This window comes from Stegostoma tigrinum, chromosome 4 (assembly GCF_030684315.1).
Source record: "Stegostoma tigrinum isolate sSteTig4 chromosome 4, sSteTig4.hap1, whole genome shotgun sequence".
Lineage (NCBI taxonomy): Eukaryota > Metazoa > Chordata > Chondrichthyes > Orectolobiformes > Stegostomatidae > Stegostoma > Stegostoma tigrinum.
Window position 1 is genome coordinate 114014381 of NC_081357.1, and position 13888 is coordinate 114028268.

The window sequence follows — 13888 nt, forward strand, 5'->3', positions numbered from 1 at the left end:
GTTTGCATCATGAAAGATGCAAATGTCCATTTGTCTTCCAGAAACATCCTTCATTTCACAGCTGGCTCCATGAGATCAGAGCCCTGACTGACTCAGCAGGGTGTGTGACAATGCTGCATCTTAACTCAGCCACAAGCAGCCCTTCTGTTGCCTGCACCTTTGCCTTTTCCACACCCACGAGATGTGACTCACTCTGTGCTTCCTCTTCTCAATCAGTACTATTCTCCAGGGTGTGTGCCTGTGACCTAGTTGAGGATACTGCTTACTGATGAGACTGATATTGAGTTGGTCCAGCTTGCTTGTTTTGGAGTGGTGACATTTCTGCATCAAGAAGGTTGGCCAGTGCTCACAGTTGGGCATGTGGTGCAGCTTTAATATGATGCTTTTGGTGGCACACCACAATCATTGCTTTGCACCTGCTGAAACAGATTTGTGCAGATAATAATGATTATAACTTCAAATTCTCCTCTAGTGTACTAGTGGCCCATCCTGGTGCGGTTTTCAAACTCATTGCCTCCTTGCTAGTTTCTAAAGAAGATGAGATGGTCGGGCTGCTGAGTCAGTACTCTGTAAATAGTCTGCATTCTGTAGTTAAGAGAACATTTGTGGTTTAAGGCCTTGTACCTTGTTTAGCTGATGAAATGTGTATTACCTAGATCCAGGTGTCGAGTTACAGGATGGCTGACAGCTGTCTAATTTCATAACAGCGGTGCATGTAAATATATAACTATATAGTCTCTGTGAAACAAAAAAGTTTAGAAACTTGTGTGTCTATGCCATTCCTTACTTTTTGCATTCTGTATGAGAGTAGGTGCACACTGTGCTGCCCATCTTGGTAACCAGCAGCTGACCTCATTCATCTGTTGCAGTGTGTTTTGGGCGTTATATATCCAGTGTAAACTCAGCCACCGCATTTCTTTTGTGCTGCTGAGCACAAAGTCACATGGGTGGAGGCATGTAATGAACTGGGGACTGCCCTGCTCAAAGCAAACTCAGTGGTAAACCCCAGACATGTCCCCCGGAGAAAGGCAGCATTAAAATCAGAAGCTGCGTCATCCTTCGGTGCTCTTGCAAACTTCCCTCGTTAACTTACTACAGAGCAAGCTTCCCAACATTCCCAAAAGCTGCTAATGCATTTGTTATAAAGGAAATTTCACATTATAGAGTGGGAATGAGGAATTCATTGGGTAAAAAGAGTCAGCATAAGAAAAAGCATTAGATGAGGAAAGGCCTTGCAGGCAAATAAACCTAATTTCTTTCATGACCTACTGATCATAAACTGTTGTAACGGCAATCTACAGAGGTAACTTACCACAAGCAAAGTTTCTGAAAGTAATACTCTAACTATCTCTCTTGTTAGACATGAGCCATTTGCATCCCATACATTAATCACCTGTATTAATCCTCATCTCTTTTGATCACTAACCTTTGTTTGCAGATGTTCATTTCACTCTTTTTTGAAATAAGAGCTGTAGGGAAAGGCTGAATAGGCTGGGGATTTTATCCATGGAACGTGAGAGGCTGAGGGTCACAGAGGTGAATAAAATCATGAGGGGCATGGAAAGGATGAATTGCCAAGGTCATTCTCCTGGGGTGGGATGGGGTTGGAGAGTCCAAAACTGTATGCATAGGGTGAGAGGGAGAAGACTTACAAAGGGACCTGAGGGGCAACTTTCTCACGCAGAGGGTGGTGCGTATATGAAACGAGCTGCCAGAGGAAATGATGGAGGCTGGTACAATTACAACATTTAACACGCATCTGGATGGCTACATGAATAGGAAGGGTTTAGAAGATATGGGCCAAATACTGGAAAATGGGCCTAGGTCAGAATGGAATGTCTGGTTAGTGTGGATGAGTTGGACCGAAGGGTCAGTTTCCATGCTGTATGATTGTCTGACTCTTTGACTGTTTCTACACTGTATGACTCTTAGACTCTATGAGTCAGAAATGGGCAATTTTGACAGAGATGGCTTCCTACTGATGTTTTTCTTATTAACATTTTCCCTCCCATCTCAACCAAATCCACCCATTGTGGGGATTTTGGAATTATCCTCCATATGTCTAAAGTATTTAACTTATGCTTCTTCACCTTGTGTCATTTCTTTATCTCATGTATTTGTAATAATACCAATCTCAGCACTTCAAGGATTGAGAGAAATCCCTTCAAATTCAAGAGATCCTGGTTCAAAAATCATTACTTGCTTCATTTTCCAAACATAAGCTAATATGGACTGACAATTGACTTATAAACCTCACTTGTGGTTCATTTAATATCCAACAGATCAATCCTCTTTACAAAAATGAAATTACTGCATCTCAAAATGCTTTACAGCCTATCCAATAAATCAATTTTCTTGCTCTTTCCACACGAGCCTGTATATTTTTGAATTTTCAAGTATTTATTCAACAGTTTCTCCCATTTCCTTTTTATCGTTAGTATTTCCTTTGCTGGGGTTAGGGGTTAACTGGTATTTCATTTGAATGACCCTTCAGTTAACTATTTAACCATGAAAAGCTTTAGAGTTGAACACAAACTTGTTCTCACCCAAAATCCACACAGAAACACAACTGTGTGCACCGAAACTCTTTCCCAGAGCGCACTCTCTGTCAGAGATGTCGTGAGAGAGTAAGACAAGGAGCAGAAAGTTTGATCATTCCTCTCTGCGATGCATTGGGCATTGAAGCAAATTGCACTTCAAGCAGGGCGAAACAAACTGACAGACACACAATCAAGTCCTGGTGTGAACAACAGAATTATCCATTCCACTCTCTATGCTATTCCACAGCATGTTAAACCAACCAGCCCGGCCAACTTCAAGATCAGTTGAGGTCACCATTATTTGAGGTCCCTTGCATGGCTTGTACTAGATGTTGGATGGGTGCTCACTCCCTTCCACTGTCTTAGCTCCTGTTGCTGCTTTTGTGCGAGGCCCCTGCCAGTTTTCCTTCTGCACTGGTACAGCCACCTGTGCCCAAGGATCATTCAGTTAACAATGCATGTCTCAAAAGTTTGTGACATCCCTTTGTCCCTCCTTTTCTTGCTGCCCGGATTTCATATCCAGGAAGGGCTAGCAGCTTTACCATGAGATGGAGTTTATTGTTGGTTTGGAGGGACCTGATGCTGGGCCCCGGAGCTAGGCAGAGTTGCCACGTGGGATGGAAGTGGGCAGCTGAACACAATCACTCAGTGGCTGGCAATTGAAAAGTTGGAGTCACAGGACGAATCCAATTAGGTGTTGGGGTGTGGGCAAGAAAGCAGGAATCCAATGAGTGTCCCTGCCTATGTCGAGGCTACCAATGGGCCTATGCTCCTGAATTACTCTGACAATGCTTTGACATCCACTACCACTGGCATTGGGTGCCCCCCTCCCCTATCCACAATCCCATTAGTCTCAGGCCATTTTACACCATGATGTGGGGGTTAATGCCAATTTCCCTTTGAGAGGCACAGCCTTTTCTATCACTGACACCTGCAGCTCATTTATGTAACTTCTGAAGATTCTGGTGCATGTATCAGCCATCTTTGGCCTCTTTCTTGCTGCTGCTCTCAATGTATGTTGGTGTGGCCTTCTCAATGGTGTGCCACACATCCTATGTACCAGTAACGGTGGATGTGGATCCTGGGAGACTCTTCCCATTACACCCCTCCTCTCTCCAAGGTTGTGTGGATGAGACATGAGCAGATGATAATCTCTTCATTGGCTGCTGCCCTTGGATACAGTATTCAGCTTTTGCTTCTTAGAGCTTCCCCTTCGCTTCACACTCTCTTCGGCCTTCTATTTTGAAGAGAGATCACATTCTTCCTGAAAAAGGCAGTTGCCTGGATACCATCATTATTAAATGATCATGGATTGGAAAGCCTGTGACTCCTACTCACCATTAATTGGTGACCAGTATTTAATACTTCCACATGTTAATCACCTCACTTATTTTTCTGGCACCTTTTTCACACTACCTGTGATTCGGACCCAACTTTCGGCACATTGGTGTGGATTTGAATACCCTCCCACAACCCACATTCCAGCTTTCAAAGCTGTATTAAATTCTGCCTAGAGCTTCTAACGTCCCGATCTGCATGCTGCAGATGTTCTTTTTCATTTTCAACATTTTGCAGCTGCCTTTCTTGTGAAGGTTGAATTTATCACAGAATTCCTACAGTGTGGAAGCAGGCCATTTGGCCCATCAAGTCCACACCACCCCTCTGCATCCCACACAGCCCTACCCTATCCCTGTACTTTCCCATGGCTAATACACTTAGCCGCACATCCCTGGACACTATGGGCAATTTCCCTTGGCCAATCCACCTACCCTGCACATCTTTGGACTGTGGGAGGAAACCAGAGCAAACCCATGCAAACACAGGGTGAACATGCAAACTCCACACAGACAGTCACCCGAGGGTGGAATCGAACCCCAGTCCCTGGGCTGTGAGGTAGCAGTGCTAACCACTGAGCCACCATGCTTATCACTTTTGAATGCTTGTGCTTTTTGACCAGGATCCCAAATTGTAGCACCTGTTGGTTTGTTCAGTTGCTTGCTTGTTCATTTGTACACCTGTTCTTGTTGATCCCTTGCTGACTTACTTTTGTTTGCTGGAGTTCACATTGGGACTGGGAGAGTTGCTAACCATGATCAGCTCATTTAGTTGTCTCTCAATTTCACCTACAAGCATAATGACATTATGAAGGGTCTAGGCCCGAAACGTCAGCTTTTGTGCTCCTGAGATGCTGCTTGGCCTGCTGTGTTCGTCCAGCCTCACATTTTATTACCCACCATGGACTATTCATTTTCAATTTGTAAAATGAAATTGTAAGTTTAAATATTTAAATTACACTTACCATTGGCCTGTCTATTTTCTGATGTGCCCTATCACCTGTGTTGATAACTGTTTGTCCTACAGCTTCACAGGAAACTAGATGCAAGGGAGGAAAGATAATGAAATGTGAGGCTGGATGAACACAGCAGGCCCAGCAGCATTTCATTATCTTGGATTCTCCAGCATCTGCAGTTCCCATTATCTCTGATGCAAGGGAGGAAAGTCACTTTTTCTAATAATTGAGCCCAAGGATTGGATGCAGAGAATACTGGCTGTCAGACTGCTGACTCCTGCATTACACAAGTAAGAAAACTCCAATCTGTTAGAAAATCAGAAACCACACAAAGTAATCACGATAGCATTGCAACATTTGCCTTGGCTGTGTCATGTCAGTGAGGCCTATAGTTGTGTTCACAGTATTGAGCCGGAAAAAGTAAGAGGGAAGGTAATTGCAATGGGAACTTACCATCAGATTTTGATAGAAAATGTATCAGGTCTTGTGTGAAAACTGCTGACTATTTCAGAATCAGCTGGAATGTAAGGGGAGCTGCCAAATTCTTTTCTCTAATGGAAGCTGTCTCCTTAACCTCCATTTCCCTGTATTTCCATCCTCTCCTCCAACAAGAGTATAGGGAGCTCAAAATTCTACACTGTTAACATTCAGACTCTTCAATCATTTGTCTCAGATGCTTCTCTTCATTCCTCAGGAGCCTACAGGATCAAAATTCCTTTAAGGGTTCCCCCTTCCCTCGTATTAAATTGACATATTTCTCTTCTCTTTTTCCTAACTCTGTCACACCCTTGACAAATTACTGCGTCCATTAAAGAGAACGCATGCTCTCTCAACCCTATTCCTGCTAAATTTACTGACCACCCAGTCTAGTTCCAACATTAGCTGGCATTACTAACCATTCTCTCTCCTCAGGTTTGGTCCTTCTTCCCTTCAAATCTGATCTTGTAATCCCTGCTGTTAAGAAAAACACCCCCTGATACCCACAAACCCTGGCAAACTATTGCCCCTTTTTCAACCTCTCTTTCCTCTCCAAAGTCCCCGAATGTGTTGTCACTTCCAAAATCTGTTCCTCAGTTTTTCTAGACTTCCGTATATGATACCCCAATCAGGGTATCTACTGCTGCCATGGCAGTAAAATCCATTTTATCAAAGTTAAAAGTTGTCATTTTCATCCTGCTTGCAGCTGTTAACACAGTTGCCCACACCATCCTCCTCCAGCACCTCTTCACTTGTCCCGTTGGGTGCAACTGCGCCAGCTTGATTCACTCTTATCTGTTCATTTCTCGTCAGAGAATTACCTTCAATGTTTTCTCTCTCTACTCCTGCACTTCATGGTGTCTCCATGAACAAATATTTTAAAAAAGGATATGCTGTCCCTTGTTGACATCATCTGAAAACTTAAAGTTACTTTTTGTGTGTTTGTTAACAACTCTCATCTCTACCTCACTACTATGTCTTCATTGTTTCTTAATTGTCAGACCACTTGCCTGACCTCTCATACTAGATGAGTGGAAATATCCTCAAGATAAATTTTGGGAAGAGTGGTTATTGCATACAATTCCTTCCACAAATTCCTTAGCCACAGATTTCATCCCTCTCTTTGCCAACTGCCTGAGGCTGAAGTAGACATTTCACAATCTTGGTGTTATATTTGAGCCAAAGACAAGTTCTTAACCTTAAATTTGTGTCATCGCTCGTGTCTATTTCCACCTCCACACCATAACCGGGCTCAGTTTCTGCTGCTGAAATGCATGATTACATCACCTTGATACTTGATTATCACTTCAGACTGGTGTCCCACAGTCTGACAGCTGTAAACTTGAGGCCATCCACAGGACATTCTGTCCATGTCCGAGCTCACACCAGTCTCCATTCAGTTATCACTCAGTGCTTGTGAACCTACGTTAACTCTCAGCACAAATCTTCAATTTTAAAATTTTCATCCTTGTTTTCAGATCCCTTCATGGTGTTGCCCCTCGTTATCTCTCCAATCTCCTATAGCCCACAACCCTCTAGGATATCTAAACTCTTCTAAATCTGGTCTCTTCGCCATCCTGATTTTAATCGTGAGAATAGTCCCAACTTCTTCAATCTCACGACTGAAGTCTCTCACCCTTGGAACCATTCTTATGAAGTTGCTTCTGCGATGTGTTCTCTCCAAAGTGTTCACATCCTTCCTAGAATCTGGCACTCAGACTGTGCGCAGTTGAGATCTGACATGCATTTTATCAAGACTAGTTTCTGTGCATTGTCAAATATTGAAGGGATACAGTTGAAGGAAAGAACAAAATAAGCTTTCTGAGGATTCATGTGAACCTGGTGGCTCTCATGACGGATAGGACTGTAGTTACTCATTTGCTATATTCTCCTGCATAGCTTCAGAGCTGCACAGCTTTATCAACATGTGATGTGGTGATTCACATGTCACTGTTTCACCAACACTTTCACACTTTGCCTTTTCCCTCACAGTGATGTCGGGCAATGCCTGTAAAGTTACTTTACATTTGGCTCAACTGAAGATACCATTCCCACTTTAATGCGGAAAATGTAAAATCTAAAAAGTGAAGAACAATAAATCAATCGGTTAACCACATCCGAGCAAGGGCTATTCTCCAGATGAGTAACTTAGAAACAAGCTTCAGTAAAGTCTGACCCATACTCAAGTCACCCTGGAAGTGGCTGGCAGTATGGTTGTCCTTGGTCCCTCAGCCTCCATGTGCTGTCATAAACTTGTGAATGGCCTTTCTGGCTGTTGTCCTGATTCTCAGCCTCATCTTCATTCTCAAAAACATCATCTGGTTCACCTATTTGTCCACATGCAAGACACTCACCCCACCCCACTCCCCATACTCTTTCGTGCAGACTATGAAGGGCACAGTATGTTTGCAATGATGCAGGAAATAACTGTCTGGGCTACACTGCAAAGCCCCACTGCAGTTGTCCAGACATCAAATCTTATCCTCGAGAGGCCTATTGTCTGTTCCACGATGATGCTGTGAGCAGCGTTGTACCTTTAGATCAGGCACCTTCAGTGCATTTCCTACTGGTCTCATGGAACCATCGTTGAATGGGCTGAGGACTGTGGAGAGGAACAGGTATCTGTGAGTGCTGCAGTAAGTACAAGTCATGGCTGCTCCCAGGAGGTCTGGTGCAAACCTCTCAAAATGTGGCTTCAGTTGTCAGAAACTTGTTGAACCTTCAGGGTGTAGAAGCCTGTCCAATTCTTCAACATGGCAATTTGGTGAGAGGGTGTTCTCAAAACCAGGTGAGTACAATTGGTTTTCACCCTCTGCCTGGGGGAAGCCAGCAACGGGGGGAGGCATCTCAAAGCTTTGCTGTCGGCTCTTTTTAACAAGGTTGAAGGTGAAAAAGAAGTGGGCTTTTGGGAGAGTATACCAGTGATGTCTTGCAGGTATTAATTCTGCAGATCCTGCAGATTGAATGATTGGGAGATGCCATAGAGATCTCCAGTGATCTGTGAAATTAGCTGTTAGTGCAAACAAAAAGACATCCATGATTTTGACAGCCACCAGGATGGGACTGACTCACAGTCCTTGGGACCACAAATCCTCACTCAGCAGCTGGCATAGCTCAGGGATAATGGATTGGGAAATCCTTTATCTCTGCCGCTTTGACATTCAATAAATATTTACAGGTTATGCAAAGAAGCCCACAACCCAGGTTCTCACCCTTCCTCTGGGCCTACTTGGTAACTGAGTTAGGGTTAGGGTTCTGCTTCTCTTCAGGAGGCTGCATCAGAGCTGTTGGATGTTGCTGGGCTTCCTGAAGATCTCATTTCCACTGTTTCCTTCTTCTGTTAGCTATCAGTAGGATCAGGGCCACAGGAATGGCTGATATGCCTTCTGATCTTTTAATGCAGCAAGCAGAAAATCTGTGGGGAAAGTCAGAGAGCTTGTTTATTGTCATTGAAGGGACTCCTTCATAGAGTTAACAATCAAGCTAAATATTATTTTCTCACATTGCATGACATGGGTAATTCTGAAGAAGCTCACTGTCATGCCTCAGTAAGTGGCTCTGAGGTATGTGACCTTACCAAATGCATGGTGGACATGCAAAGTCCATTGAGAGTATGCTCCTATCAGTAGCTCCCTTGAAACCCATACCCACCCCTCAGCCTCCCTTTTATGCCATAGCCCAAATATTTCAGCGTGAGGATACGGCAAATGCTATGCATTGTCTTCCAGTACTTGCAATTTAAGCTAATTGGTTCAGCTTTAAGTGTTTTGTTTGAGACAAAGGGTCACGGGACTGAAGACTTTAACTCTGATTTCTCTCACCAGTTGTTGCCAGATCTGTTGAGTTTCTCCAGGACTTTCTGTTTTTTGTTTTATATTTCTAGCATCCACAGTTCTTGCTTTCATCTCAACTTCAAAGTTCCTAGTTAAAATTAGACTTGGCTTACAGGGCAAGTCGGCAATCAGTAGGAAATGTAATATTCATGATTGCTTGAGGCCATAATATGTTATCTACATTCTTTGATAATTACTGACTGCCAATTAAAATGAGAATTGAAGGCACAAAGCTGCCATTACCTAATCAGTGAAGACAAGATTATTGCAATTCACCCTTGCAGGGTCTCAAAGTAAATGTTGCAAACTTTGTGCTGCAGATAAAAACAACAACTTACTCTTCCCACACTTCCTTACAGTCCCAGCCATTTTCTGAGCTCGTTGTATTGTTGACTTTCAATCCAATATGGCAACGTTCCAACTTGTGCTCCACCTGTGACCCACAAATTTCTTTCTATTTTGCATATTCCCTTTAGTGTTGCTGTCACCTTGGCCCTGACGACTTTTCAGCCTCAACCTTGTTTCATTTGAACTCCTTCACATCATTAATTATTTCCTGGCTTTACCTGCATAGCTCATGACTCGGAGGCTCCTATGTCTATCATCTCATTGGGAGATTGATGTACCTCATTTCGCTTGATACACCATTATGATCCACGTGGAAACTGGCATGTGGAAGTGTTGACTGGGGTGGACAAGGTTAGAAATCACATGACGCCAGGTTATAGTCCAACAGGCTTATTTGAAAACACAAGCTTTTGGAGTCCCATTCCTTCTTCAAGTGTCGAGGAACAGACTCCCAAAGCTTGTGATTTCAAATAAACCTGTTGGACTATCACCTGGTATTGTGTGATTTTTGATCTTGTAGAAACTGATAACTTTTGAAAAGATATTTGGGATTTCCCTCTGGCTGACTGGAAGGATCACATGACAAAAGTCAAGTTTTAAGAATTTTACTGCAATAAACTGTAATAATCAAGATCACCATTTTAAAAATACTATTCATTAGGTAACTTATGCTGTAAATTACAGAACAGGCTTCTCATTTAACTTTCAAAGCATCTGAAAATCACCCTCCATGGTTATAATTTACATTGTCACTTAAGTGGATCTTACATTTTGCAGGAGCCAGTACAAAGCTATGCTCAGCTCCCAATGGCTGGCTTCCATTTCCTTTTTCCAGCCACATACCTTCCAAACCTCTAATTAACGTTCAAATTCAGGGCAGAATTGGAGATTCTTCCATCTGCTTGTCCATGGGATTCATGACAGTTCTGGATGAGATACCCACAAACTTACAATCTAGTTATAAACTGCTGTAAGCTGGCTCAACTTCTTAATTCAGCTCCTCTAAGTGGTTTGCAACAAGTTTAATTTAGAAAGGACTCCTTCCCTGATGGATACCATTGGAACTAAAAGCCTAATATATCCGTAACATTCCAAGGTTATGATCTACTGTCATGACACATCAAGCCAAACTAAGTAAATCTTCCAAGATAACAAAGTGTGAAGCTGGACGAACACAGCAGGCCAAGCAGCATCTCAGGTGCTCCTAAGACACTGCTTGGCCTGCTGTGTTCATCCAGTTTCACACTTTGTTATCTTGGGTCCTCCAGCATCTGCAATTCCCATTATCTCTGATCACTTAGTAAATCTTCCAATCTTGTTTAAAGCCTCATGAATTCGGTTAGCATACAAACTGCCACCTATGATTTGCATAGTGACTGGCAGAGTCAGTATTTTCACTGTCTAAATGCAGAACTCACTGCCTGTATCTTTGTGTTCTGTCTTTCTTTTGGATTCTTGCAGACTGGTCTTTCTGTGAAGTTCAAGATTTCTACAATACACTATAAGACTGATAATAGTACACAGGCTTGCTATGGTCTGTTAACTTCTCAAAACTCGTGACCATGGCAATGTGAATCAGACGGGCTTTATATCCAGGTAGAAATGCTGATTGACTGGCCCAGGCCTTGAGGCCAGCTGCAATATTGAGCCATACATCACCCTCTGCGAAGATTACAATCCCTGACATTTTACCACTGTTTGAACTGGTCTGTCCTGACCGCGCAGCACAGCCATCTGTAAACAGGAATAATCAAGAGGAGCAGCACAGAGGTTTTGCTTTTTTTAAAATGGCAGCTGCTGTATTTAGTTAAGTTTTTAAAGGTCTCAAAGGTTTTCATTGCGTTAGTGGGCTGATAAGTGATTGAGTGAATGGGCTGTAGCTCAGGTGCATGTGTGGTTAGGTGGGTTAAAATTGTGATCAGAGATACTGGGAACTGCAGATGCTGGAGAATTCGAGAATACAAAGTTTGGGGCTGGATGAACACAGTAGGCCAAGCAGCATCTTAGGAGCACAAAAGCTGACATTTTGGGCCTACACCCTTCATCAGAGAGGGGGATGAGGAGAGGATTCTGAAATAAATAGGGAGAGGGGGAAGGCGGACTGAAGATGGATAGAGGAGAAGATAGGTGGAGAGGAGAGTGTAGGTTGGGAGGTAGGGAGGGGATAGTTCAGCCCAGGGAGGACGGACAGGTCAAGGGGGCAGGATGAGGTTAGTAGGTGGGAAATGGAGGTGCAGCTTGAGTTGGGAGGAGGGGATAGGTAAGAGGAAGGACAGGTTGGGGGGTGACATGCTGGGCTGGTTTTGGGATGCAGAGGGGGAAGGGGAGATTTTGAAGCTTGTGAAGTCCACATTGATACCATTGGACTGCAGGGTTCCCAAGCGGAATATGAGTTGCTGTTCTTGCAGCCTTCGGGTGGCATCATTGTGGCACTGCAGAAGGCCTAGGATGGATATGTCGTCTAAGGAATGGGAGGGGGAGTTAAAATGGTTTGCGACTGGGAGGTGCAGTTGTTTATTGCGAACCAAGCGTAGGTGTTCTGCAAAGCGGTCCCCAAGCCTCCGCTTGGTTTCCCCAATGTAGAGGAAGCCACAACGAGAACAGCGGATGCAGTATACCACATTGGCAGATGTGCAGGTGAACATCTGCTTGATGTGGAAAGTCATCTTGGGGCCTGGGATGGGGGTGAAGGAGGAGGTGTGGGGGCAAGTGTAGCACTTCCTGCGGTTGCAGGGGAAGGTGCCAGGTGTGGTGGGGTTGGACGGGAGTGTGGAGCGGACAAGGGAGTCCCGGAGAGAGTGGTCTCTCTGGAAAGCAGACAAGGGTGGGGAGGGAAAAGTGACTTTAGTGGTGGGGTTGGGTTGTAGATGGCGGAAGTGTCAGAGGATGATGTGTTGTATCTGGAGGTTGGTGGGGTGATATGTGAGGACTTGCGGGATTCTCGTTTGGCAGTTATTGCAGGGGCGGGGTGTGAGGGCTGAGTTGCGAGAAGTGCGGGAGACTTGGTCAAGGGCGTTCTCGACCACTGCGGGGGGGATGTTGCGGTCCTTGAAGAAAGAAAACATCTGGGATTTACGGGAGGAGAATGCCTCCTCCTGGGAGCAGATGCGGCGGAGGCGAAGGAAATGGGAATAGTGGATGGAATTTTTGCAGGAAGGTGGGTGGGAGGAGGTGTATTCTAGGTAGCTGTGGGAGTCGGTGCGCTTGAAATGGACATCGGTTTGTAGGTGGTTGCCTGAGATGGAGACAGAGAGGTCCAGAAAGGTGAGGGATGTGTTGGGGATGGTCCAGGTGAAGTTAAGGTTAGTGTGGAAGGTGTTGGTGAAGTGGATGAACTGTTTGACCTCCTTTGGGAGCACAAGGCAGTGCCGATACAATCATCAATGTAACGGAGGAAGAGGTGGGGTTTAGGGCCAGTGTAGGTACGGAAGAGGGATTGTTCCATGTCACCTACAAAGAGGCAGACATAGCTTGGGCCCATGCGGGTACCCATGGACACCCCCTTTGTCTGTAGGAAGTGGGAGGAATCGAAGGAGAAGTTGTTGAGGGTGAGGACAAATTCAGCTAGGCGGATGAGGGTGTCGGTGGAGGGGGACTGGCCGGGCCTGTGGGACAGGAAGAAGCGGAGGGCCTTGAGGCCATCTGCATGGGCAATGCAGGTGTATAGGAGCTGGACGTCCATGGAGAAAATGAGGTGTTGGGGACTGGGTAATTGGAAGTTCTGGAGGAGGTGAAGGGTGTGGGTGGTGTCACAGACGTACGTAGAGAGTTCCTGGACCAAGGGGGAGAAAATGGAGTCCAGGTAGTGGAGATGAGTTCGGTGGGGCAGGAGCAGGTGGAGACAATGGGCCGATCAGGGCAGGCAGGTTTGTAAATTTTGAGAAGGAGATCGAAGTGGGCTGTGCAGAGTTGGGGAACAATGAGGTCGGAGGCTGTGGGTGGGAGGTCACCTGAGGTGATGAGGTTGTGAATGGTTTAGGAGATGATGGTTTGGTGCTCGGAGGTGGGGTCATGATCCAGGGGGCGGTAGGAGGAGGTGTTGGAGTGTTGGCTTCTGGCCTCAGCAATGTAGAGGTCAGTGCGCCATACTACAACTGCGTCTCCCTTGTCAGCATGTTTTATGGTGAGGTTGGGATTGGAGCGGAGGGAGTGGAGGGCTGCCCATTCTGCAAGGGAGATGTTGGAGTGAGTGAGAGGGGTAGAGAGTTTGAGGCGTATGATATTTTGACGGCAGTTGGAGATGAGATTGAGGGAGGGTAGGAGGTTGGGGGCGCGGGGGGGTGCGCAGTGTCCAGGAGGAGGACTTGTGTTGGAGGCAGCAGAAGGGGTCAGTGGAGGGAGAGTTAGGCTCACGATTAGAGAAGTAAGCATGGAGGCAGAGGCGGCAGAAAAACTGCTCG